Below are 26,915 nucleotides of genomic sequence, written 5' to 3'. Positions count from 1 at the left end.
AATTGTTAATAGTTGATTTAATTTACATAAAATACTTTAAAAGAGCCCCGCACCGAGAAGCAATCAAGGGCTGTCACTGTTGCTGCTGAGTGTCCTTGAGTCAATGCAGACTCACAGCAAATCCACGTGACAGCACAGACCTGCTCCACAGGGTTTTCTAAGATGTAACCTTCCCAGAAGCAGATCTCCAGGGCTTTCTTTCACTGAGACACTGGGTGGGTGTGAACTGCCAATCTTTCAGTTAGCAGCTAAATCGTTAGAGCGCTTAATCACTGCACCACCAAAATTAGGGCTAGTTAATTCAATTATTATTTAGAATTAAATGAGTTAATAATGCATGTTAACCAAACCAAATGAAACCCACTGCCGTCAAGTCATTTCCAACTCATAGCGACCCCTCCTTGGGTTTCTGAGGCAGAATCACTACGGAAGTAGATTGCCCAACCTTCCTTCCAAGGAGTTGCTGGTGCGTTTGAACTGCCAGCCTTCTGGTTAGCAGTCAAATGCCTCAGGCACTATGCCAACAGTGCTCCCAATGCATGTACAGCCCCTGCAATAAGAGTCTTTACTATTATTATTACTCATCTGATTTTAAGCCTCCCAAGGGCAGAGATCCTGTCTTACACACCTGTGTAACACTGGGAAGTTAGCCATGGCTTTGCACTAAGCAGCCACTTTGAACAATCTGTAGCCTAGAACCTTGCAGTGAATCTAGAAGCCTGGGAGCCAGGCTGGGTATTTATCTGGGGTTAGTGACAGGGTAAGTATGAGGCGGAATCCACTCGATGGCAGCTGGGTTGGGGTTCTGCTGGTGGGAAGGCAGAGGAACACGACAACTAATTAACTTTGGTTTCAGCAGCTTACCTGAGGCCAGCAGCCTGTGGGCTGATTGTCTTTTGCACAGATCTCTCCTCTCCAGTTCCCAGGCAGCTTGCATTAAAGGTCACACCCTCTCTGCCTGGAAACTCTGGATTTAAAACTCCTCTTGACTTGATATTTTACAGAGAACATGGCAGGCTTAGTGAGTTTAATCTCCTCTCTTTTACACACCGGGGGTGGGACACCTTTTAACCTATCTGACAAAGCTTTAAAAAAAGAACCCTCTGCTTAGAAACTGACTGCAGCCTGAAGCAGAATGTAAACGGCCAGGAGCTCTCCCCGCTGCTGGGCAATCCTACAGTCACAGTCACTCAGCACTCTGCTGACAGAAACCAAACTGTATTCACAAGTACATCCCCTTCATACTCCTTCCGGACAACATCAAAATCTGCTGAGGAAAAAGAAAACTATCTAGCCAGTAGCTGGGCTTCTCCAAATGCTTTCACTGATCTCTCACAAACGTCAGATAGTCACCATACCAAGAGCATGAAAAGCAGATTTTGCAGCCGAGGAATGAATGAACCTATTTGGGAAAGGTTCCCATTTTAGACAAATGCCAGGACCATAAGAAATAGTCAATAAATGGTAGGTATTATTTTATTAGATGAAGTCATGTTACTACATTTAGTATAAATAAGACTCATACAGCTAGTCTACAGTTGAAACTATAAATAATAAATGCACAAGGGTTCCCAGTTTATGCATTTAAAGACAGGATTCTCCCAAACACATAATCATAAGTTAACCACCATTAGCAGTTAGCAAGAGGTAGGCTCTAAATGTTCGACGGGCATCCCTAATCACCCTAATAGCAAAAGGAGGGCACCGTTTATTGCTTTTTAATTGGGAAAAAAATGAAATCTAATGAATAAATAAACATATCTCATGTCCTGATGACCGTTTCTATTGTTACTCTTTGTAATACCAGGTAACTGTTGGTTTTCGTTTTTTCTTACTTACAGAATTGAATAAGCTATTTTTGATCATGGGAATAACATCAGGCAAATCCAAGCAATAGGCAGGGAAGCAGAAATTACATGGCATAAAAATAATTCATGTTACCACATGACCTACAGCCTCCACTAACTTGAGATTAGAAGAACTAGATGGTGCCCGACTACCGCCACTCCACCACTCTGACAGGGATCATAATAAAAGCACCAGACAGAATAGGAGAAAAAGTTAGGGGGGAGAAAAAAAAAAACCCTCAAATTCATAAAAAGACCAGACTTACTGATCTGATAAAGACTGGTGGAACCCCGGGAACTCTGACCATTAGATGTCTTCTAACTAAGAACTAAAGCCACTCTAAGAGATCACTGTTCAGCCACATAAAGGACAAGCCTATAAAGTGAACAGTTTAACACCTGGGAGGAACATGTTCCTCAGAACAATGAAGCATATAAGACAAAAAGGGTAGCATCTGCCCAAAAGCAAAGTTAAGAAGGCAGGTAGGGACAGGAAAACTGAGTGAACAGAAATGGGAAACCCAAGTGGAAATGGGGAAAGCGCTGACACACTGTGGGGATTGCAACCAAGGTCACAGAACAATACGTATGTAAACTGATGAATGGACAACTCATTTGTTCTGAAAACTGTCACCTAAACCACAATAAAATATTTTTTAAAAATAATAGTTCATATTTTTCTCCAATGGCAACATCACTATCAAATTAGACAAATAACATGCCAAATACAGAACCAGCAATTGGGTCAGAGACTCTATCCCCACAACTACAATAGAGTAGCCCTTGGATGCAGTCTCAGGAATTGACTAGACACCTACACCCCCCCCCCCCCCAAGTCCAACAGTAACCATTTTCTGGTGCCCTGTAATGAACCAAGAGGGAATTCAGACAGGACAGCTTCCAACTGCAAAGTTCGGCACTTTGAAGAATAAAAAATATAATAATATTCACCAAGCCAAGTGAGGAAATATCATTGCAAAGATATTTCAAAGGCTGAAATATTACATTGCCAAATGCTCCTGTCAAATTGTGGCTTAATTACCTTGGCCCCTATGCCTCTTATAATCACCTGTCATTAGCAACAATGCTTGCATCTGTTTACACGTCTGTCAGAAGTGCCAGGCCAGCTGAAGCCAGAGGATAAGACAACTTTTACTGGGATACAGCCTCAGTGGAGAAAAGGTCACTTTAAAGTTGACCTAGCAACATCCAGGGCCTTCAAAAGACAATCTAAGGAAAGGATCCCTGAAGCAAATATCTAAATATTAAAGAAACACATTATAAAAAGGGTTGTTTAGGGATTGAAAAGATCAAAGAGGAAAACGTTGATACTTCATGGCTATATTATGTCTCCTTTTACAGCATTTCTGCTTGTCTCCATGCAATACACTTGTAATGATGTGTTCTACATTCCTGTGTCTTCAGGGTCTTTCCACCCAGACACTCTCCTCAAATGGGCAAGGTCACACCTGGCACCTCTTTCTTCCATGAATTCTTCTTTCTTCCCTGAAGCTGGCTCCAGAGACTAGGTCTGCCTTCCTTGCCATGTAGCAGCTGCCAATACCTACTCCATTTGAGGAGACTGTCTCCCAAAGGCTGGCTTCATAATAGACCACAATATCCCTAGAGTCTCCTTTTATCCCCATACCCCTAAAAACAAACACACTGATTTGTTTTTGTTTTGACATTTTAGCATATCAACAGTGAGAGAGGGAGAGAACATATCATAGGGATATTCAGAAGCTAAAAACATTCCTCAGCTAGTGGTCAGCGATTTTTAGGTTTGATTCCCCTCTAAAATGTCAAATGGGTCTGAGCTGAAGTTTTGTCAATAACTATCTTTATTTAACTTTCTCTGAATTCAGATTCGCCATCTATAAGATGGGGATAGTAAGTAACAGTAACCTTCATATAATTATTATCAGGAATAAGCTCTGGTAGCATAGTGGCTAAAGCACTCAAATGCTAACCAGAAGGCTGGTGGTTCAAACCCACCAGCCACTCCTCGGAAGGAAGGTTGGGCAATCCTACTTCTGCAGTGATACTGCCTCGGAAACCCAAGGAGGGGTCGCTATGAGTCGGGGCCTACTTGACGGCACATAACAACAACAACAACAACAACGGAAGCATCAACATATAGTAGATGCTCAATCTATTTTGAATTCCATTGTGATTTCCTCTTTCTTTCCATAAAAACTATCCCAACTCCTAATGACTACTTATTTCAGAGAGCTTATGGTTTGCATATGGCATTTATCTCACAATTAATTATGTCCATTTTCCTATAACTAAGCAATAACAATGAGTATAAGAATTGTTTTTTTTTCCCACAGCACTGGTCACACAGTAGAAACTTTCAAAATACTCTGTAAGTAGAATTTGGATTCACTTTTATACTGAATTTGGATTCACTTTTATACTGACTCAGGAAATGCCATGATGAATGAAGTCTTCACCCCAACCCTAAGATCTGGCCCCTTCTACCTCTCTTACCCTACTTTCCCTCAGTCACTAAGCAATGGCTGGTTTTCTGTCCTCCTCACTTTAGCTCAAATAATATTTTCTTGAAAAGCCCTTTGGTGGCTTGCCTAAAAAGCTCCATGCCTCTTCCGAATGACCCATCTGTTTTCTTTCTGCAGTAGTACTTATCATTATTACTAATGTACTACAGGAGTACTGGTGTTGTAACAGTTAAGTACTTAGCCACTAACTGCAAGGTTGGCAGTTCGAACCTATCCAGCATCTGTGGGGGAGAAAGAACTGGCGATATGCTCCTGTCAAGATTAAAACCTACAAAACTCTGTGGGGCAGTTTTCTGCTGTCATATAGGGTCACTATGAGTCAAAATCAACTCAACAGCACCTAGCAACAACAACTTAATCATTATTGGATATTATGTCATTTATTTGTTTACTTGGTTTAATTCTTTCTCCTGACACTAGACTATAAGCTCCCAGCACAAGAAGTAGGCCATGCTTTTTGTTCACCCTTGTATCCCGGGTGCCAGGCACACAAAGCGTTCAGTAAATATTCGCCGAGCGAATGGCACTTTGCTTTCTTCTCAGCTATCCAACTTCATGCTATTAGATCATTAGACACAAACTAAGTACCCACATGATTAATGCCAGACTCTAATTTCTAATTGCACTAATGTTTAAAGAGATGCTTTAGAGCATAGAACACCCTAGAGTTGGTCAAATGCTAATGGAAACATGAGAAACTTTTTCACTAGTCCTATTAGAGAGGTGACAACTTGAATGCAGTGTTTTTGTCCCCAAAAAAGAGGTCTACCAAGGACTCAGAATGAGTCAGGTCTTCCCAAAGTATCTCTTCTTCTACCAATTCCATCTTTGTTACCCTAAATCAGCTCCTCACTTGCAGTCCTGCTGGATCCAGTTTTCTCAGCTCCACTTGGGCTTCTTAAATATTGTTGCTGCTAAGTGCTGCTTTATGTACAACAGAATGAAACACTGCCCGGTCCTGTGCCATCGCCCTTGGTGCCATGTTGGAGCCCACTGTTGCAGCCACCGTGTTGATCCATCTCATAGAGGCTCTTCCTCTTTTTACTTACTAAGCACCTTAAATATTAGCCTCCATCATCTCCCTGGGTGCCCTAACACTGCACTTTGCTTAACCAATGTCTCTGTTGCATCTTCTCTGGCTCTCTTGTGAAAGCTGAAGAGAGGTCAGGATGAGAACACTGCTTCAGCCAGACATCTAATTCTACTCCAAGTTCTGAAATTTTGAGGATTTTAAGCGCCCCCCCCCCCCGCATCCACAGCAGGACCCTTCCCGAATGCATGGCCTTTCTAGAATTCTCCACTGAATTTTTAGGTCAGCCTATTTCCCTTTGACCTTTGTGTGAGTGTGTGTGTATCTGACGTTAACATTTATTGAGCAGTATGTCTCTGGTAGCATAGTGGCTAAGACACTTGCCTGCTAACCAGACGGCTGGCGGTTCAAACCCACCAGCCACTCCTCGGAAGGAAGGTTGGGCAATCCTACTTCCGTAGTGATACTGCCTCGGAAACCCAAGGAGGGGTCGCTATGAGTCGGGGCCGACTCGATGGCACATAACAACAACAACAACAACAACATGTTCAACAATAGTTATTTCATTAACCCAAGTTTCAGGGCTGTTCAGGTTGCATCACCTTACCTTAACTGTCAAGGTAATAGTATTTCCGTTCTAGGAAATGATTCAAAACCCTATGAACCCTCAGAGGTAGGAGGTTTAGGCCAAAAGATCATGCCCTGTTTCCAACGAAAGACCCAACCACAGGTAGGCATGTTTCTAATGTATCACTGAAAATAAGATTATTTCTTTGTCCCACCAGAGAAATCAGATAGAACACTGAATTTCCCTTGGTGGTGATTTGAACAATTCTAGTTGCTAATTCTTCATTCTTAAGATATGGTTAAGTACATTCATTTTTCCCCTAGCTACTTTTGTCTCCCTTACATGTCAAAATGGGTAGGAGAGAAAACTGTGACCCCCATATGTACCAACAATCTATGGACATCCATTCCTTGTCAAGTACTACAGTCAGCTCTTGGGCGCTGCACTTTTGGGAGGATCCCAGCCTTTGTTATTAAGTTGGAAGATGTGGGTAACGAAAAAAAAAAATGCCACTGTTTTACAGATGCGCATGGGGGACAGCTACTAAACTGTATTTTACAATATGGTAAAAGAAATCAGCCATAGCTGGCACCACTGCACATTGTTTCAGAAAAACAGACTGTGGAGAATTGACACCGTACCTATAATTTTAAAAGATTTGCTCATTTAAACCAACCAGCAGCATTTTCTGCCACATAATGGAGAAAGTCACAGGATGCGGGCCCCTCATGGCTTCTGTGGCTATAAAAGCCCTTCATGCTGGATTTTTTATATTTAGTAAATTAATAGTTTACTGTTCCAAGATTCCTACGTGTTTATATTACTGCTTTTCTAACATAAAAGTTTGCAGTTGTTATGGAAACATATGGTAACATTTGCTGCTAAATTTTAAATGCATTTTCTACCGCTGTTACACACCTGAAATGCAGCCAAAAACTCTCTTTGCTTTACATTAGAGTGAAATTCAAACTGGTCTGGGTGACTATAAATGGTTACTGTTTGTCTTGGCTCCTACCTGTATCAGATTTAGACTGAGGAATCTTAGGGAAGAAATTACACGGGATAAAATGGATATTTCTAAATTACAAGGCCTGCAATTCCAGTGGCTCCAAATATCAGCTTTCTGTTTCATCTCAGCTTGCCAGAAAGAAAATGGTGGGGCTGGACAATAAAAGATCGACAACATTTATTCTCCTGAGCCAAATGCTTCTTGTTTTGATTATACTGGAGAAGGAGGTTACAGATCCTGATCAGTTAAGTCTTGTTGGCAAATTAAATGGTTGTAGATTAAAATGGTGCAAGACATGAGTTTTAGTCCCTGGCTTCAAAATGAAATGACAAAAATATAAATTCTCTCAATCCATTTTGTTCTGCAATTCCCCTTTTCAAGCACCTCACAATTCTCAAGTAGTTGTTCATGATAACCCTGAGCCCATGGGGAGGGAGGTTGGCTTGGAAGCCCTCATTGGAAAGGCTTGCCAAGTGCCCAAATTACCCATTTCTCCAAACTTTAATACCTCACTCAAGTCAAGTTTCCTTGTGCAATGTAACTTGTCATAAATACTGCTTATACTCTGGATCATAAAAACATCAGATAAGAAAGACAATATGAGACTTTTACCTATCTATTTTCCTGGGGCTTTAAATCAAGATAAAACAAGTCACAAAATAACTTCAAATGTATACATTTGGTTCTTATTCTGAGACTTAAGAGATCTAATTCCTGTCTAGATCTCAGGCTTGTGAGTAGTGTTCTTCTATTCACTTCAGCAAATTTGTTGAGTCAGGATTAATTTCCATAGGTTAACTTTCTGTCTTGTCTTCCTGAAAATATAACTATGCTATCTGCTAGAGTTTTACTTCAAGTTTTCTTAAGTAATAAGTGTTGTTGTTGTTAGCTGGTGTGGGGTTGGCCCCCAGCTCACAGTGACTTTGCGTACAACAGGATCAGACTTTTGGGCCCCATGAGGTTTCCACGGCTGGTTTGCAGGAGTCCATCACCAGGCCTTCCTTCTTCGTCTGGAAGCTCCATGGAAATCATAACAGCACACAAGCCTCCGCTGACAGATGAGAGGTAGCTTCATTCAAGGTGCACTGGCTGGGAATCGAACCCATCTCCCACGTGGAAGGCAAGAACTCTCCCACTGAACCACGACTGCCCTCTAGAAGTAAGTGTGACTTATCCCCTATCAGAGGGTGCTATGGCAGTCACCAAACAAATAAAGTGGCCCTCTCTTTCTGCTTCTCTCTCTCTCTCTTTTAATTCAAATACAGAATTCCAAGTTCTAAGGCATCTATTCTAGAGCACATCTAGGATGCTATTTAAGGAAATCAAGGGCTCAGAACACAAGCCCTCAGAATACACAGCAGGGCCCAATCTGTAGCACAGGTTAGAGATTTCACAAAACAAAATGATCACTACATTGTTTTATGCAATGTTCCATGTTTCCATGCGTCCCCACCTTTGTTTTCCTTCAGAGAACAGACAGAGGGTAGTGTTTTTTAATCCTATACATGACCCACCCACCCACTGCCATCGCGTAGATTCTAATTCATGGAGACCCTATAGGACTCCCCCACAGGGTTTCCAAGGCTGTAAATCTTTACGGAAGCATACTGCCTCATCGTTCTCTTGCTGAGCAGCTGATGAGCTCAAATCGTCAACCTTTTGGTTAGCAGCCGAGCACTTTATCCACTGCACCACTGGGGATCTTTTGCCTATACATGAGCTGGGAGACATTTTAAATTTGACAGAAACCCACCACCACAATCACCTATATAGACAATACATGCCCTTGGTCAAGTGCCTTAACATGGATGGACCACTGTCACTAAGCTGCTTCACTTGGTTAAATACTGAGGTCTGAATCCTGAGTCATTGCTAAAGGAATGAAAATTGTTACCTTTCGTTAGCTTAAGTTCCTAGTAAGGTGAGCACTGTTTTGGTGGGTAGATTGTGGGCAGTGTGAGATCCTTTAGAAAGAGAAAAATGACACTATATCCAGAGGTCTCATCCAATCTCTTGCAGAATGGATTAAATATATTCTGACCCCTGTGCTAACCCATTTTCCTGTGAAACATTTGGTACGAGAAGAGATTAATTACTTAAGAAAAACAAGCTAACATCTCTACAGCAAATATATTATCACTATATAGAACAGGACATAAAGGTTTGCACTTGCATCATTAGCTTAGCTATAACAAATGAGATGCTCTATGTGATGTATAAGATGGAAAAGAAAACACAGCTGTTTGCTTCTGTAGGCAAGTGCATAGGTGCACTGCACCTGAGTCTGAAACCACTTAATAAGCCCTCAACAACAAAGCTGTATCACTCAGAACAATGATGGCTGAAAACCATTATCCATGGATAATTAACTATGTCAGGACATTGAGGTCCTAACATGAGGTCTTCATAATTCCCCACCAAGGGAAAGACAGTATTATAATATATTACCAATATTTAATAAGAGGACTGTTCTATTTGTGTGTTATTAATGCAAGCTGTACGTTACAGCAGCATTTGAACTATTATTAGTTCCGTGGGCGCTCTATCACTTGAAGGGCAAAGCAGCCCTTTGAGCTTAAGAAGCATAAAGAAATATTTCCATTTGGGCTTAAAATGTTTTAAATGTATTTGCAATTTGTTCCATTTATTTTTGCCCCACTTGCATGAATATATATATAAATACATACAGACATTGATCACTGGAGAAGCCATCACTAAAATGACCAATACTAAGGCTGTCCAAAGCTATAAACTTGTAAAACATTTCTAGTGTACTCATTTGTACTCGTTTGATCTTTAGAAGAGCCCATCATTTTGCTTTCTCCAAGTATCTTGGTCATTTTGAGACTCTCCCCTATAACATGGGGTATTTAAATTTCTCAGTAACAAGGGTTTTTGAAGCTTGAAGACAAAAGCTCTACTCCATTTATTAAGACGACTTCCTACTGTGTGGGGCTGTTCTTTAACTCATAATTAAAATAGCACCTGAACAGGACCATCTGTGAGCATGGATTAAGTTTTTTACAAAATGTGAATATCCTTTCTCTTTTTTCTACCCAATTCCTCTAAACCTCATACATATTTTGTATGACACACATGCACACTCACACATGTGACACACACACCAAGCATACTTAAATCAGCTTTTACTAAAAATGAAAAACAGAAACAGAACGTAGTTAGGGTCAATATTTTGCTCTTCACTGCAATCTTTCATCCATCAATATATGTGCAGTTCTGTAATTTTCTCAAAGAATGAATGAGTTGTTCATCTTTACTTTCTGTTTCTAGGATTTTGTGAGTTTATAGCAACCCAGAGACACAGTTTGCCACTTCATTTTCCTCTTCCTTTTTCAAATACATTCATTTTGGAAAAGACATTATTTATCCAAAAGGCTGCCAAGACACTGGTTAGGATAGATTTGGATATACAGACTATTTCACAAGCTGCTCTTATTTAAGTAAAATAAAATCTCTTTGGGAGTTTTTTTTTTTTTTTTTTGCACAAACTGCAAATCCATAAATAACAGAGATTATAAACATTGATACAGACATTTCTTCCAGAGGATTTTCTGACCTTAGTTAACTTTACCATGGAAATTCATGTTCCTTTGGAAATGCTGGCTTGCTTGAGTGAAATGGTTCCTCTGGTGCAGTTGAGGCTGTGATGTCAACGTGGCCCCATTCTGATTACCCTTATGAAATATTTACAATGAAATTACTGCACATGCATAACACTTGACTTCTGGGACAGCCAGGCTTTAGGCTTACCCTTTTCTTTTTATTAAAGAGAAAAACTTGGTTTTATATTTTCCTCTTCTCCAGATGATCAAATCCACATGAATTTAACAACTTCCCAAACCATGCTTTCATGGAGAAGTGAGACAAAGGTATTTTCACCAAATGATATCTTTGTGCTAGCTTCACTCAGGTCCTGAAAGGATAGCTGGGTTCCCCCATGGAGGATCTGGGGGATCACTATGGCAGAAACTTGAGGGTATAATGGTGTTTCACCAGAATGGAATCCTGCTCCTTCCTTTCTGAGAATCATACTCTTCATCAGATTCAAAACCGCTAGTAACTTTTGTGGACCCCCTTTTTCTGGTAACAATGAGCACCATTTACACCTTACTCCCTTTTGAAAACTCATGTACTTTCTCTGCAAAAGGAAAAAAGCTACTAAATTTAAGGGAAAATACACACACAAATATTTTCTCCAAGCAAGAACCTGTATATGGTAGAACAGTCCCACACAGTGACAGAAGGCCATACCAAGACTGCAGGGTCATTGCCTCCATCCGTGAGAAGACTTCTGATTCAAATCAGCCAAGACATAACATTCTATATCTAAATCCTTGCACACCCTCTGGCCTACAGACATGTTTTAATTAGCCCGAATAACACTTACAAATATCAGAAATAGCTGCTAACATTTAAATAGTTGGGAGACTTCATAAACACATACACACACACAATTTGAATTTTCTACTTCTTCTGAAAAATGGAAGTGCTAGTAACAAGGATCTCGCCTCTCTGCAAGGCTGAAGAGCACCTGCCCCCTACACACAGGCTGTCAACTCCCCAGTTCACCTTGATTCCACCTCACTGACATCATTCATCATGGTTATCTGCCAGGTCCTGTAAAGATTTGGGTTTTCAAGCCCCAGTCTGAATTCATTAGAGTTCCCTAAAAAATCCACAAAGAGTCAAGTCTTGATGCCTCTATCATCAACTGATCAGATGAGCACTTCCTTTAGAAAGCCCAGTGCCTCTTTGGACACAATTTCATCATTCCATGGGTCCTCCTAAGTCCTCAGGACCAGGTCTAGTTTTCTAGTTACAAAGCCCAGTTGTAATGGGTAGGTACTCTTGGTACAAAAGCTAACACATGTGTAAACACAACAAAAATGCTCAGGAACATAGGGGAAGAAATCACCAGCTCTGAGAATGGAGAGTTCACTTCACAACGCTGTGGTGCTCAAGCTGCCACCCAAAGCGGCACACTTGGTGTGTGCTTCACTTGATCTCATACTTAGATGTACACACAGAGGCGCACTTTCTCATCACACCATGACTTTCCTGCCACATCCTGTTTCCAGTGCTGCTGGAAGATGCTGAGCTTAGTACACAGCTCCCAATTCTCAGAGGCCCCCTCAAAGCTTTTAAAGCTAGCATAACATGGAGAATTTCAAATGAAAAACCAACAGCAGAAAGATCATTTACAGTAACTATACAAACAAGCTAAATGAAAGACTTGTGTTCAGTCATTAAAAATAATAATGCTGATGCCCTGAGGGCTGAAATGTAAAGCTTAGACTTGGTGTGAGGAAACTGAAAAAGAGTGTGTTTATTCTCCCAAGAAGATAGCCTGCTAACTTATTTAGTAGGCAATCTTCAAGTACATTTGTTCGCAGTGAAATCTCTATCAGATTATATGAAAAATAATCACCACAAATAAAACGATCATCCCAGCCAAAGGCTTCTGCAAGATAGAGACCACCATGTGGGAGACCAGCAAGGGGGCTGCTGGGAAGTACTGCCACTAATAACTCCCACCCCTCTGCCCTCCTAGTCTCCTGAACCAAACCCAGAGTTAGTTATAGAGTTATCTATCTCACACTTTGCAGATGATGCCTAACATCATGACAACAGAGAAGAGAAAAGGTCTCTGGACCTGCCTAGCTACAACAAGTTTCTGTAAAGTAATGAATACAGACAGCTTGGGGACCATCCACCTGCGCTGCCTGCCTCTTTTTGCCTGCAAAGTGAAACCACCAGGGATTGGCAGAAGGTACTTGTCTGACAGGGCCAGGACAGCCTTTCTCCTTGGTGACAGCCTGGGCCTACCCTCTTAAACTTGACCCACCATAATTCCTTCACAATGCAGCAGCAAGGCAGCTGACAGTAGCAGCTGCAGCTCCTAAGCGAGATGGATGGAATTTTCATAACTAGTTCCCCAAGTTACATTTTACCTTCAAGATAATTTATGAGCTGCTCTGGAGCCTTGAAGAGACAATATGCTTGCCATAAAATTAACTGTAACAGTCTTGTAGGTTATAATTAACACTGGGAGGGTAGCACCAACTGGATCAAACACATGGCATAATTGATGGTGAAACTGGAAACGAAGCAAGCTAACAATTATCATTACTATGCACAGTGCCTGAGCAAAACCTCTGCTTTCCAAGGGTTAATTACAATTGCCTTCCAGGGCCCATATTCTGGTAGGGAAGAGGCCAGAGCTGGGCAGGGAGGTGGAGGTTTTGCTGGCAAGGCCCCGGGGCACCTGGACAGATACAAAGACTGTCAACAGTCTGAAAAGAGAGGCATGCTGAACCAAGAGCCATGGTAGAGCATCTGACAGTATGCTTCCTACAGTACAGGCCGAGCCCTGCATGAGCCTTCCTGGTAGACACGCCTTCATTTTCTCAGGAAAAAGCATCTTTTTGAGGGAAGAAAGAAAAAGATATGGATAGAAAGAAAAGAATCTGAACTTGCAAAATGCCTTTCAAAGGTCTACAGTATTTATTTAGAATACAACAGAACTGAAGAATTTCAATTTAACATGGGCATGTCTTCACAAAAAATTAAGATGGTCAACCAGGCTGAAAAAGTAACCTGGAGAGCACCCTGTCCTCATCTGAATATGGAAAGAAAGTTATAAGCTAGAGAAGCAGAAGTGCTAAGCCAACCATTCCCACCTTGAAAAGAAATGTTAAACTATTTCTTTTATGCAATGGATACCAAGGAGTCTGATCAATACTCAAGAAATACTGAATCTTCTAAACATATTGGAACCATTCAAATAATTTCACTGAGGTATGTTAAGGTGACTGACCTATTTTTTGTTTTGTTTTGTTTGTCTTGGGACAAGATACTGGCAATCATTCTGATAAATGATGCAACAGTGTCCCCTACAGGCCAACAGAGCTGCTCCTTACCCCCACCCCCCCACCCCACATCACTTCCTCAACTGAAAGCCAGAGTGAAACTTTTGTCTCTAACCTGGAATACACATTACAGAGTAAATCTGTAAGATACACTGGGGAAACCCCTGAGACAGAATAAAATTACTATTCTTAACAGTGCACTAAATTGTTTCCTAGATACAAACATACTGTACAGCTGGTGATTAACCCATTATGAAGTAGATAAATTGCTACCCTTTCACCTTAAGGGCACCTAACTCAAATCAACCTTGACTAATTCAGCCCCAAAATTACTTGACTTAGAGGATTTACAGATTCTTGGAGGCTAAATTTTGATGTTCTCATCTTTGCCCTCGCTCTCCCACCTTCTAAAAGACTGTAGCTAATATAAAAGAAATGACATAGCTATAAAGGTAATAACGTTCCTTTAAAAAGATTTATGGTGGGGGGGGATTTATAAAGCATAAACTGGAAACTATTTCCTTACAAAGAGAGATGCACCCACAACCAAAATGTGTAAAATATGTTTGTTGTTGTTGTTATGTGCCGTCGAGTTGGACGCGACTCACAGCGATCCCTCCTTGGGTTTCAGAGGCAGTATCACTACAGAAGTAGATTGCCTCATCTTCCTTCTGAGGAGTGGCCGGTGGGTTTGAATCGCCAGCCTTCTGGTTAGCAGTTAAGTGCCTTAGGCACTATGCTACCAGAGCTCCTAAAATATGTTTAGATACCAGAAAAAATAAATATTTATAGATATACACTGTGGGAGAATCCTGGAACGTCTCTAACCCTATACTGTGTGCCAAATCACTGTACTCAGGGAACCATGTGTATGCTCCACCAGGAGTAAAGCTTAATTATTCCTTTTGCAGAAGCCATACAGCACAGTAGTCTGGGTTGGGCTGTCTGGGCTTAACTTCCATCTCCGCTCACTACTCACTAGCTGGGTTGCCCAGGCCAAGTTATTCTGCATTTCCATGCCTCCATTTTCTCACCATATAAAGCATTTAAAAACTCTGTTTGGTGCTCAGCATTTTCTTCACAAATGTTACCTGCTTCAATCCTTGGAGAAGGACACCATGCTTAGTGAAGGAGAGGGTCAGTAAAAAAGAGGAAGACCCTCAATGAGACAGAACAACACAGTGGCTACAGCAATGGGCTCAAGCACAGCAAGGACTGTGAGGCTGGCGGCCCAGGCCCAGGCAGTGTTTCGCTCTATTGTACACAGGGTCACTATGAGTCTGGATTCACTCAAAGACACCTAGCAACAACAGCAACAATTGTTGTTAAAAGCTGTACAATTAAAGATTTCAGGGAAAGTGGAGGTAGTAGGGTGAAGGTCATTAGAAGTAATACCTACCATTAGCTGCTCCTTGGGATCTAACTTATAGAACCATGCTGTGTCAGAACTCAAAGATGCCCTTAGGGTCATCTGGATCAGCCACTTCTTTTTTAGATGAAGTTGCTTAGTTCTAGAGTTCCTGTAACATGTCCAGAGTCCTACAGCCCCCTCGAGTTAGGAGTCAAGCTGGAATCTAGCGCTCTCTCCTTCAACTCTCTGGAGAGTGTGTACTTAGCCAGGTCTGGCAAACTGCGCTCCAGCGTAGTGCTCCTCCCTACATTGGTTCAGCAGTACCAGGCTCCTATCCTGAACCTAGGATTTTCACATAGGAGACTCTCAAAGGAGAGGCCAGACTGGATGAGTGTGGCTGGGTTTGTTCCTGACTTTCTTGCTTTGATCTGAAGAAGATGATGATAGTTACTTTTTATCGAATACTTGTATGTCATAAGTATTTGCTTTAGGTGTTTTATGTGGAATTGCCACATCAACCCTGTAAAGAGGTGATATTATTATCTCCCAGGCAAGACACAAATAAGAAAATTGAGGCTCAGGGGTTTAAGTACCTTGCTTAGTTACAATCTACAATCGCACCTCAGCTGGGGTTACAGAAGTGGAACCAAGATTCAAACCGAGGCAATCTGCCACCGGATCTACACTCTAAACCACTATGCTATATTAGTAACATTTACTCCTGAGCAAAATGCAATTTCTCTTCCCCATTCAATATTGAGAATAAGGTCCCTCTAGAAAATGAAGATGGGGCAATCTACTTCCGCAGTGATACTGCCTCAGAAACTCAAGGAGGGGTCTCTATGAGTCGGGTCCGACTCGACGGCACATAACAATAACAGAGAATGAGTCAGATCTGACTCTGTGGCAGTGGGTTTGGTTTGGTTTAGAGAAAAAGTAGCACAAATGTTACTTACCAAAGACCCATACTCATATATAGATTTCTCCCCTATTTCTCATTCATGTTTGGAGACAAAATGCTACCTCTGTAGTAGACACAATTTGGCAACAGAGCATATCCAATGGTGTTCCCCACAGTGCCTGGACATATAATGAAAGTCATACAAGAACATTTATGGAGACCCTACCTCTTTCTTCTCTGGGACAAGGGTTCCCATGGCATCCTGACTCAACCTCTTTCATAGCATTTATTATCCTATATTGATTAACACAGTTCCCCCAATCAAGTGCTGTGGCGCTCTGGTGGCACAGTGCCTAAGGCATTTGACTGTGAACCAGAAGTTTGGTGGTTCAAACCCACCAGGCACTCCCTGGAAGGAAGATGAGGTAATCTACTTCTGTAAAGATTTACTGCCTTGGAAACTCAAGGGGGGTTGCTATGAGTTGGAATCGACTTCATGGCAGTGTTTTTTGTTAGGTGGTTTTTTGTTTTTTTTTTTTAAATGAAGTGTTACTCATCTCTATAACCTCATGGCCAATGACAATGCCTAATACCAGAGAGGTACTTGATAAATATTTGTTGAATCAATGCATAACTGACAGATCACTCACAGCAAAATTAGCCACCATTTATCGAGGGTCTGAGTGTGTCATCACACATAAATCCCTCCCGTGAGATGGTGCAGCACCTCCAGTTCTCTCCTCAGAGATCTCTGTGAAAATAACATGGCCTGAAGTTAAGCCTTCCTTTAAAGTGAAGACCATTAAAGTGACACATTCCTTGGAAAAATAAATAGGAATCAGGGCGCAGATAATCTAAGGAGACATTAATATTATGGATTCCCTGGAATGGTGTTCCTTAAGCTAAGGTCCTCAGCACACTGATATCCATGCAATACAATCCACTAGAACTAGAAATGCAAGTTTCATAAGAAGTGACTGTTTTATGACAATGTTCAGGAAGGAAAAGCTTATCTTTTTTAACTGAATTGAATGACTTAATTTTGGTTCTGTTCAGTGTTGCTGAATATGCGGGACATGGCAACTATAGTAACAGGCATTTTCAGAGCTCCACATAGAAAAATAGTTCTTTTCTACTGTTCCACTAGAACATAAGCTCCAGGAGAGAAGAGGAATTGTCAGTTTTATTCACTGCTGTATCCCTCACAGTGCCTGGTAAACAGTAGACACTTATTAAATATTTATTGAATAACTAAGTGAATGAATCAATGTTTTCTCACAAAGTTGAAGAAGCCCTACCCAAGAAACAGCCATCAACTAACCACGGCCACAGACCTGCTGCTTGTTCCGCTGGAGCGAAGCTCAGACTGAAGCCTGTGGGTTGATTTCATAAATAAGGAGTGCAAAGTCAATTGGCTCTTGTCTCTCATAAAACTGTTCAAATAATGACAGTAACAATGGTAATAACATTAACAACACTTGCCTCCTTAAGATAAGTTGCTACATCTTGGAAAGGAAGGTAACCCTATCGCTAGAATCATTTAATCCTGCTCTAAATTTATACAATGTTTCAATTCCTACACCTTTATGAGGGGGTTTTATGGAGTTACCGGGTTTTATGGAGTAATCTGGCTCAGAGACACAAAGGACATTCTTCTGCTCAGGGCAGCAGAAAGCGGAGACTGCAATCATTAAAGAAGGGACAGATGCATTAAAAAAAGACAGACATCAACTAGCAGACTAGCGACTCCTCCTCCGCCCTCTAACCTCCTTCCTTCACTCCTCATCCCTACCCACAACACTGCGAAAGCTCGGCTAGTTGCCATGAGAAGCTACTGACCCACAGATGCCGCAACTTGTAACTCCCGACCAACTCTGCCAGGATAAGCAGCTGCTGTCTCCAGTATGAATGACAACAGAAGACGCAGTCAGATGACTCAGTCACATGCGGCATCGGTGGATGACTGCCTCACTTCATCATCCCATAGGGCATCCTCAAGTCTAACGGCTCTACTCTATGCGACCACATCTCCCTGAGGTGGAAAACACGTTCTGGCCCGAACACCAGGTAACTAAGGCAATGCTTAGCACTGCACCAGTATCATGGCACATCACGGCATTAACAGGTAACCAGGAAAGAGCAGCCACCCAGACAAGGTGAAACACAGACATGAAGCCACTCTGAGCCTCAACCTTGCCCCTGACTGAACTGAACCGCATTTCTTTATTCAGAGACCTGCCTGTAGAGATACCTTTACATATCCTTCCTTGAGCTCTACTACCCCACACCCCCCTCCAATTCTCCGTTTCCTCAACCAGCTCCACTTCACTTTCAGGACTGACAGGGAGTCAGAAATGGCTGACTCAGGGCTGAGACCAAGGTCGTTTTGTCTTGGTCCTCCTCATGTTGGAAGCAAAAGTGGGAGACGCTGTCTTGGTGCTTAGAATTCCAGAGAACTGCATATCAGAAACTCTTCTAAAATTTGCATTTCAAGGTTCTCACCCTTAAGAAGGAGAGATGAAAATATACACACAAAATAAGCAAGCAAAAATCTGAAATGGTCATTCGTCTTCAAAATTCCTAAGAAACACCAAGTACTTAACAATCACAGTAAAGAGTTAAGAAGACAGTAAATTCATTTAGTCACTTATTCAATAGATACGAGTGCCGGGCACTATTCTAGATGCAGGGGACACGTGGTGAACAAGGCAGCAAATGCCCTGTTCTTATGGGGCATTATTCTAGTGGAGGAGACAGGTTAATGTACAAAGATCCAGGGTAGAGGCTTTATAGTTGGTGAACAGACAGACAAATACCCTAACTTCAGGAAGCTTCCATTCTGATAGGAGAAACAAAAATATAAACACATAATCAAGCAAAATACGTAAGAAATGTCAAGTCACTCCTTTTCGTAAGCATAGACCAAATGTGACATTCACATATAGCAGATCCCTCTGCTAAACCATCTTCCAGTTTCCCACAGTGCCTTACCCAAAGAATGTAAATTTGCATGCTAGTCATAGTTTTCTTATCTAACCCCTTCCCCTGGCATTAAACTGTAAATTATTTCAAAGTGGAGACAGTTTCATGCTCATCTTGATACTTCCCACAGCATCTAGCACAGTCACTTGTATATAATAAGCACTCAATACATAATAGTGGACTGTTAAACTGGACTGGGCAGACCCTGTTTTGAGTGTAATTCAGGCCTGCCTGGAGGCAAAAAGAGAGAGACCTGATACCCACAGAGAAAATCTTCATGTGCTGGTCTTAGAAAATCGAGCTGACCCCGCACAAGTAACTTATACAAACTGTTTTTCTTGTGGCACCCAGATCAGAGGCCAAGCTGATTCACTTAGAAAAGGAAATCCAACTCATTACAAGTGCTAGGTTGTCACCTAGATTTTTAAATCCTAGTCCAGAGCGGGGAGCTCTGGTGATGTAGTGCCTAAAGCATCTGACTGCTAACCAGAAGACTGGCAGTTCATATCCACCAGCCACTCCTTGGAAGGAAGGTTGGACAATCTACTTCCGTAGTGATACCACCTTGGAAACCCAAGGAGGGGTTGCTATGAGTCGGATCTGACTCCATGGCAGTGAGTTTAGGAGTTTAGCGTCCAGAGTGGATCCCTCTTGGGTGTAGGTGGTGATGGCTGGGTTCCTGGGGTACAGGAGAATGGTCAAAGTAATGAGATGGTTGTTTTACCTGTCCAGGGAAAAATGCCAACTTGGTAGTTTTTTAAGCTATGAAAGCCTGATATGAGGACATATGTATATAAAACCATCTATGTCTTGAGAGTTACTTTTAAAAGAAGGTAAGTAGTTCTAAAAGCTTTTCTAGAAAGTGCCATTGCTCCTGGTTCTCAGCACCCTTTTAAGGCTCCTTGGACTCAAATGAAGCCAACACCTGCACTTTGGGAACACATTTAAGCCCTGAGTGATTTATATGTGGACACAGTTTTCATTTAATCAGGTGACATTGCTACCCAGTGTGAAATGCTCAGAGATGCTGTAATGAAAGAAATGTAAGAAAACGGCAGAAGGAATAAGTAGGGACTCTCCAGAAGGAAAGAAGTTAGGCCCTGTGCAAATAAAGAATAAGCCAGGCTCACCCAGGGTGAGGGAGAAATGGGCACAGCTGCAATCTCATGGTAGACGTGATGGAACCCCAACCATTCCAGGAGCCAAATATCCCTAACAGGCTTGTGACCCTTTACCATGGACAAAAGGGAGTCCTTAAGTCTACCATGTTTTAAAATCAACTACTAAAAAAAACTAGTGGCTTTCAATAAGCACATGAAAAGATGCTCAACATCGTTAGTCATGAGGAAAATATAAATCAAAACCACAATGAAGTACCACTAGGATCTAAACCTACTGCCGTCAATTTGGATCTGATTCATAGTGATCCCTCCTTTGGTTTCCAAATTGGTATCATTATGGAAGTAGATTGCCCAACCTTCCTTCCAAGGAGTGGCTGGTGGGTTTGAACTGCCAGCCTTCTGGTTAGCAGACAAATGCCTTAGGCACTACGCTACCAGAGCTCCTATCACTAGGATAGGTTTAATTTTATTTATTTATTTTTTTAAATGGAAGATAACAAGTACTGGCGAGGATGTAAAGAAATCCATTGGTGGTTGGAATATAAAATGATGTAGTCACTACGGAAAAAAACAATTTGGCCATTCCTCAAAAAAGTTAAACATGGAGTTACTGTATGATCCAGCAATTCCATTCCTAGGTATATACTCAAGAGAAATGAAAACATATGTTCAAAAACTCAAAAATGTTCATAGCAACATTATTCATAACAGCCAAAAAGTAGAAATAACCTAAATGTCTACCAGCTAATGAACAGATAAACTAAATGTGGTATAAAAATGGCGCTGTGGCATCTGATCTCTTCTCACTTCATGAGGGGGAGAGAGAGTCACCATCAGCATTTGCCCAAAGCTGATTGCTATGAGGCAGAAGTCAAACATACCTTTTCACCAATTCTGACACCAGCCGTCCCTCCATGGCACTCTCCACTCCACTGGGCTTGATAATTCATTGCAATGGCCACACAGAAAGGACAGACAACACTCACGACTACAGGATTTATTAGGTAAGAAATAGGTTTCAATTCAGGATCAGGAATGAATCAGGAAACAGTTCTTCGGTCAGGACAGCTTCTTCTAAGCCATGCCCACAGGCAGGTTTCTCTCTGGCCCACGGCCCCTGCCCTGCTCGGGCAAGTGTTATAAAGCCAGAGGAACCCTACTCATTAGTAAGCCTTGGGCCAAAGGCGTTCAGCTCTCTCTCGCTCTGTGGGTCTAGGGGTCAGAGAGCCTAGCTCCACCAAGAGCCCAGAGTCAACCTACTCCTCAGCAAGCCTCCTGCCTGAAGACACTCAGCTCTCACCCTTCACAAGTCAGGGCACCCACTGTAGCTGCCTTGCCATCTTGTGTCAGTCTCCCAGTGCCACCGTTTCTCTAACATAGCTTCCTGCCATCCCTGGTGTTACAGCTCTCTCTCTCTGTGTCTACTGGGTTTAGGAAGTTCTCACCATGAGGATCTGAGTCTAAAGGATACCTTCCACTCCTGGTTCTTCTTGGTGGTAGTGAGGCCTCCCTTTTCCACCTGTTGGGTGGTCATTCAAAGCCTAGTGGGATAGCAAACTTGACCAATCTCTTCATTAAAGTTTCATGTACCTTATTTGCATAATCCCAGCCCCTCAAGGGTGCCATGCACCGTATTTCCATTATTAGCAAGCTATCCAACTCCCTTGGTGGTCTATAAGCACTGCACAGTTCCACCCAGTCCATTTGGTGAGAGTTATAAGACCATGGCAAGAAAGGCCATGTAAAAGCAATCCATCACACTGCATGTACTATACTCACATAAAGGAATATTATTTAGTCATAAAAAAAGAATGAAGCATTGATACATAGCACAACATGGATGAACCTTGAAAACACAGTAAGTCAGCTACAAAAGGTACATATTGTATGATTCCACTGATAGGCTATGTCTAAATTATGTAAAGCCATATACAGACAAAATGTAGAGTAATGGTTACAGAGGCTATGGGGGTTGGGGTGGGGGAATTGAGAGTGACTGCTAATAGGGTACAGAGTTTCTTTTTGGGATAATAAAAATGTTCTGCAATCGGATAGTGATGATAGTCGCTCAATCTTGTAAATATACTAACAATCACTTAATTGTACACTTCAAAATGGTGAGTTTTATGTTATGCAAGTTATATCTCCATTAAAAAAAAAAAAAGGTCTAAAGGCTTTCGGTTTGTTTTCTTTTTTGTATATGTACCTTACTTAGTAGAAGTTTAAAGGCACAGCTTTAAAGTTAAAGAGCACAGCTAATTCTCAAAGTGTTTCTCATGTCCCTGGATTATCTTTTACCTAACTTTCTGTTCACTCTAAATTCCCAAGGACATGCACAGTCAAGTCAAAATCTAAAACGAAAAATATGCTAATTAGGGATAATGTTTAAAAGCTTTTTATTTCCACTTTCCAATATAATTATTGACTAGGTAAAGGCTTGTATGATATGGATACTGTGGTTCAATACAAGGGGTTCTCCATGTAAAACAATTCTCATCCTCTAAGACCTACATCCTGTAAGGAGTGAGAAAAGCTTGCCACTCGGTTGTGCTAACTACGGCACCGCTCTCTAGTCCCTACTCCCACAGCCTCTGAATTGCCACTGCCAAATAAATCCTTAGCCTGGCTGCCTAGCACACGATATTATGGACAGCAACTCATGCAGTAGTTTGTACACAGTAAAAAAAAAAAAAAAAAAAAACAGTCCATTGCTGTGGAGTCGAATCCGACTCACAGCGACCCCTCCTTGGGTTTCCGAGGTGGTATCACTATGGAAGTAGATTGCCCAACTTTCCTTCCGAGGAGTGGCTGGTAGGTTTGAACCTCCAGCCTTCTGGTTAGCAGTCAAATGCCTTAGCCACTATGCTACCAGAGCTCCCTTGTACACGGTAGGTATATAAAATATACAAAAAGATGGTTACTGAATACAGTCACTCTCATTTCAGCAAGCAGCATCATGGGTCATGCCAACTGTCTCTGAAGAAAAATACAGAGCTTCATGATCTTCAGTGTCACTGCCCTGAAACCAGGACACTTCATATTCACCGGGAACTGGGGAGATAGCTTGAAATCGTTCTCTTATCAATTAGCAGTAAGTGAACATACAGCTTGGGACCTATATACTATTAGAACTGATTAGTGTATTATCACGTGTCTTTGAGAAAGGGTGAAAGAAGGGAGCAAATATATACTCAGTTAATATTATATGCTTTCTTCTTTTTTACAGAAAAACTGTCAACTTTTGGTAGAAATAAAACAGAAGTGAAGAATCACACATATATTCAATAGTTCCAAAAACCGCATACTGGTCAGTAGTCAGCTGCTGTGATGTGCACCAATTTCTCTGTAAAGTGTTTTCTCTAACATTTGATTTATGTACACTATTCAAACTGAGTAAACAGGCAGGGGGAAAACAAAAGTTTAATTCTCATTCTGACATGTTTGATGCAAAAGGAAGCCCATTCCATTCCTTAGGCTGACTACAAATAATTATTCCATAATAAACAGTGACCTCAAAGTTTTCAGAAATCTCAGAAAGACACTGGGGATTTGAATAGAATAAACAGAGGCATTGATTTTTATTATATATTATTTAGAAAAACAAGCCAAGCACAGACACTAAACTGTACCTTTTCTTTGGTGTACTTTTCAAATGATAATTTCTTCCACTGTCACTATTAAATCTTAATCCATTCCAGCTCCTTGCATGGGTCATTGAGTCTATATGTACTGCTGTTATTTTAAAATGTTTCCCCTTGGTAGGGAAAGAGGGGGAGAAAAGATGTTGAGAGCCAGATGGGCCTCTTCACAGTTCATTTATCAAACCTAATACATTGGGCTCCACCCTCCTCTCACTCACTATTGCGGTTAAACTTCCATATAATTTGGTAATCATTTTCATTATCAGAGAGTGACCCTAAAGCAGCCTATCCTGAGACACCCAGTCCTTGCAGCTGCTCTTTTTCTGCCTTTTCCTACAGTAGACCCTAAGAACCTCAGAGTTTATTAGCTGCAGACTGACCTTTGGGCTGCAGAGGTCAAGAAGGGGTCAGATCAGAGGGCTTGCCCAGTTCTTTAAAAGCTATAACAAGCTGTCCATCAGGCAGAGTGGACTGTATAAACAAAGCTAAATCTTCAGAAATTCTGTACCACTTCTGTTAACACTTACCCCGCATTCACACAGCTTCTCCTGACGTACTTCAGATCATTCAACTCTGGGGAAGTGAATAGACAGCCCTAATAAGCCTATTTGGAGAAGGTTGTTGATGGGATTACGGAACTTGGTGAAGGAAACCCACAGCACTCAGATATGCCCTACAATTGCAGAATGGTGTGACACTGTGACAAACTCAGTCACTCCAGCTTGTGCAGAACTGACACCTTCCTCCCAAATCTAAATTACAGGGAACATATGCTTTCAGTTTAAGAGAATTCACTGAGCCCCACTGGCTGGGCTCCTGGCCTGAGAGACATACAAATATGTTAGAAGCGAGTTACAAGTTTCACTTAAAAACATCCTCTCCAACATCGTTATCACAAATGAACCTGCTGAAGAGGGAAAAAAAAAGCCCTGTGTATTACAGGAGACCTATACGCAAGTTCTTGCCAGCTGTGGAGTCTCAGTTGACCTAAATTTCTTGAAGTTGTTCTATTCATATTGCATTCTCTAATGTGCAGTATAAGGTAATTAGAGTCATCTGTATTTAACTTTCAGAGGAAAAAATTTCTATTATCTAATCTAACTGATCCCCTGATAGCTTTGATGAAAGTAAAATACTGTAACCTATTGCTTGGCCTTTGGCGAGTGCTAATTATTTTCTGTCAAAGCACATTTTTCCTCGTGTGATTCCAAAGTACACAATAGGCCAATCTTGCCAAGACAGGCAGCTCACCGAGCACTGCAGTGGGTGTTTTATAACTTTCACCACCATGAGCTTGATGGCTCCTCAAGGCAATGCCCGATTCGAGACAGCCAGATGAAGCTTTGATGAGGAAAAGGAAGGTGTATGGTAACAGTCTGTTTATACAGATCATATGGATGAGTCTTTTAGATAGGTCACAGGATGGGAAACATCAAATGGGGGAGGAGGAAGGATTATGGTTATTTAATACTCTAAGGACACTTTTCCTTCTGGGCTCGCAAGACATCACCCTCTTGAAATTTTCTTTCAGGTGTTTAGTTTTAAGGAGGTCTGCAGAGTGTCAGCTGCTAAGCTCTTTCTTTCCTCCTCCCCTACCACAAAGGACTTGAGAATTTTTGTTTCAGATGCTAGACTACATCAACTTCAATGCTGGCTCCAGCTCCTGATTAAATTGTTAGCAGCGAGGGCCAGATATGCTGAAACCAGACTCCTTTTAAACGGGCCATTTTGGCCATGTTGTCTGATGATTTGCTTTATCAGGAAATTATTGTTAACAAACCCAATGCATTACACAAAAGATCATTCTCAACACTGGGTCTCTCTCTGCGCTGTGCGGTCACTGGAGGGATGGGGGTGGGGGAGAGATTACAGGGGAATTCTTTCCTTCTTCCTTTCCTATTTAATAAGAATCACCAGGGGGGAAAAATAGAAAAGGTCAAATAAGAGAGAACCGTCTTAGATGACCTCACACTAATAGTCCCTCATTTAATAAAATAAATGTACTTGAATGAATACCCATACTTAAATTGTAATGCAAAGAAAATTCAAAACTTAATTATTAAAAGTTAAACTGGAAGTCATTTCATTCCTGCAGCTGAAATAGCCTCCCATCTACTCTGACCACACAACAAAAAAAGGGTGTGAGAGATCGCTGGGAATTTTTAAATTATTGTTTGAATATGAGTTTGAATTTAAATATGATACATATATCTGAAAAAGCAGCTTACTGATACTCAATCAAAATTGATAGTTCATACACTTTACTGTCTTCTTTCTTAGAAAATGCTCATCTTCAGCCTTGTTCAGATGAATCTATTTTTATGATAACTGTTACTAGTGAAGCTGTTAATTATTGTAGATTCTGTTGCATGAACTCATTTGGAGAAGATTATGGCTATCAATATATGTCCTTGACTCCCAGAGACAGAATTTTTAGCATCAAATAAGACTGAGACAAAAACATAGCATTAGTCTTCCTGGTTCCTCTCCCTCTTGTTTGGGGACACATGATAATTTAACATGTTTTACAAACTACAGGTCTGAAGGCTAACCCTATCATTTTGGGGAACGACTTCCAGCCTTCCACAGATCAATTGTTTTTGAAATAAGAGTAGGAAAACATGGTATTTATTATGTAAGCATCATTTCTGGAAAAACCAACCGTTTGAGGAAGCTTTCCACCAGTAACAGCTTTCTGACCACAGTTAAGTCCATGTGCAAAGAAACCAGGTAGAAGCAAAAGTAATCCCTACTTGGTCAATTCTAAAAATGGAGCTGATAAATAGACCACTTCAAGCAACCCACCCCCCATCAAGTGATATAAGAACCCTATGTGGATTTCTTAACCTCTGTCCTAACTAAACAGCAACGCTAGTCTTTTAGACTGTTCGTTAAAAGGGTTCCCCAGCGTCAGGTACCTCTATCCATTATGCTTGAGATGCAAACATGTATGCTAAATGTCACACTCAGTGATAAATCATACACACACACACAGATGACGTCATGGAGCTGTGCAATTAGTGTAGGTACCGTGTGCACAAAAGCTAACTTTA

General features: G+C 41.3%; 1 protein-coding gene across 1 annotated transcript in view; it reads right to left on the bottom strand.

Annotated features, from left to right (window-relative positions):
- The window catches only part of FTO (FTO alpha-ketoglutarate dependent dioxygenase), a 529,759-nt gene that overhangs the window by 183,749 nt on the left and 319,095 nt on the right, over positions 1–26,915 (bottom strand). The gene's annotated exons all lie outside the window — the stretch shown is intronic.

This window comes from Orycteropus afer, unplaced genomic scaffold (assembly GCF_000298275.1).
Source record: "Orycteropus afer afer isolate SDZICR_OR568_19922 unplaced genomic scaffold, OryAfe1.0 scaffold00009, whole genome shotgun sequence".
NCBI classification, from domain to species: domain Eukaryota; kingdom Metazoa; phylum Chordata; class Mammalia; order Tubulidentata; family Orycteropodidae; genus Orycteropus; species Orycteropus afer.
This window is presented reverse-complemented; position numbering and strand designations above follow the sequence as displayed.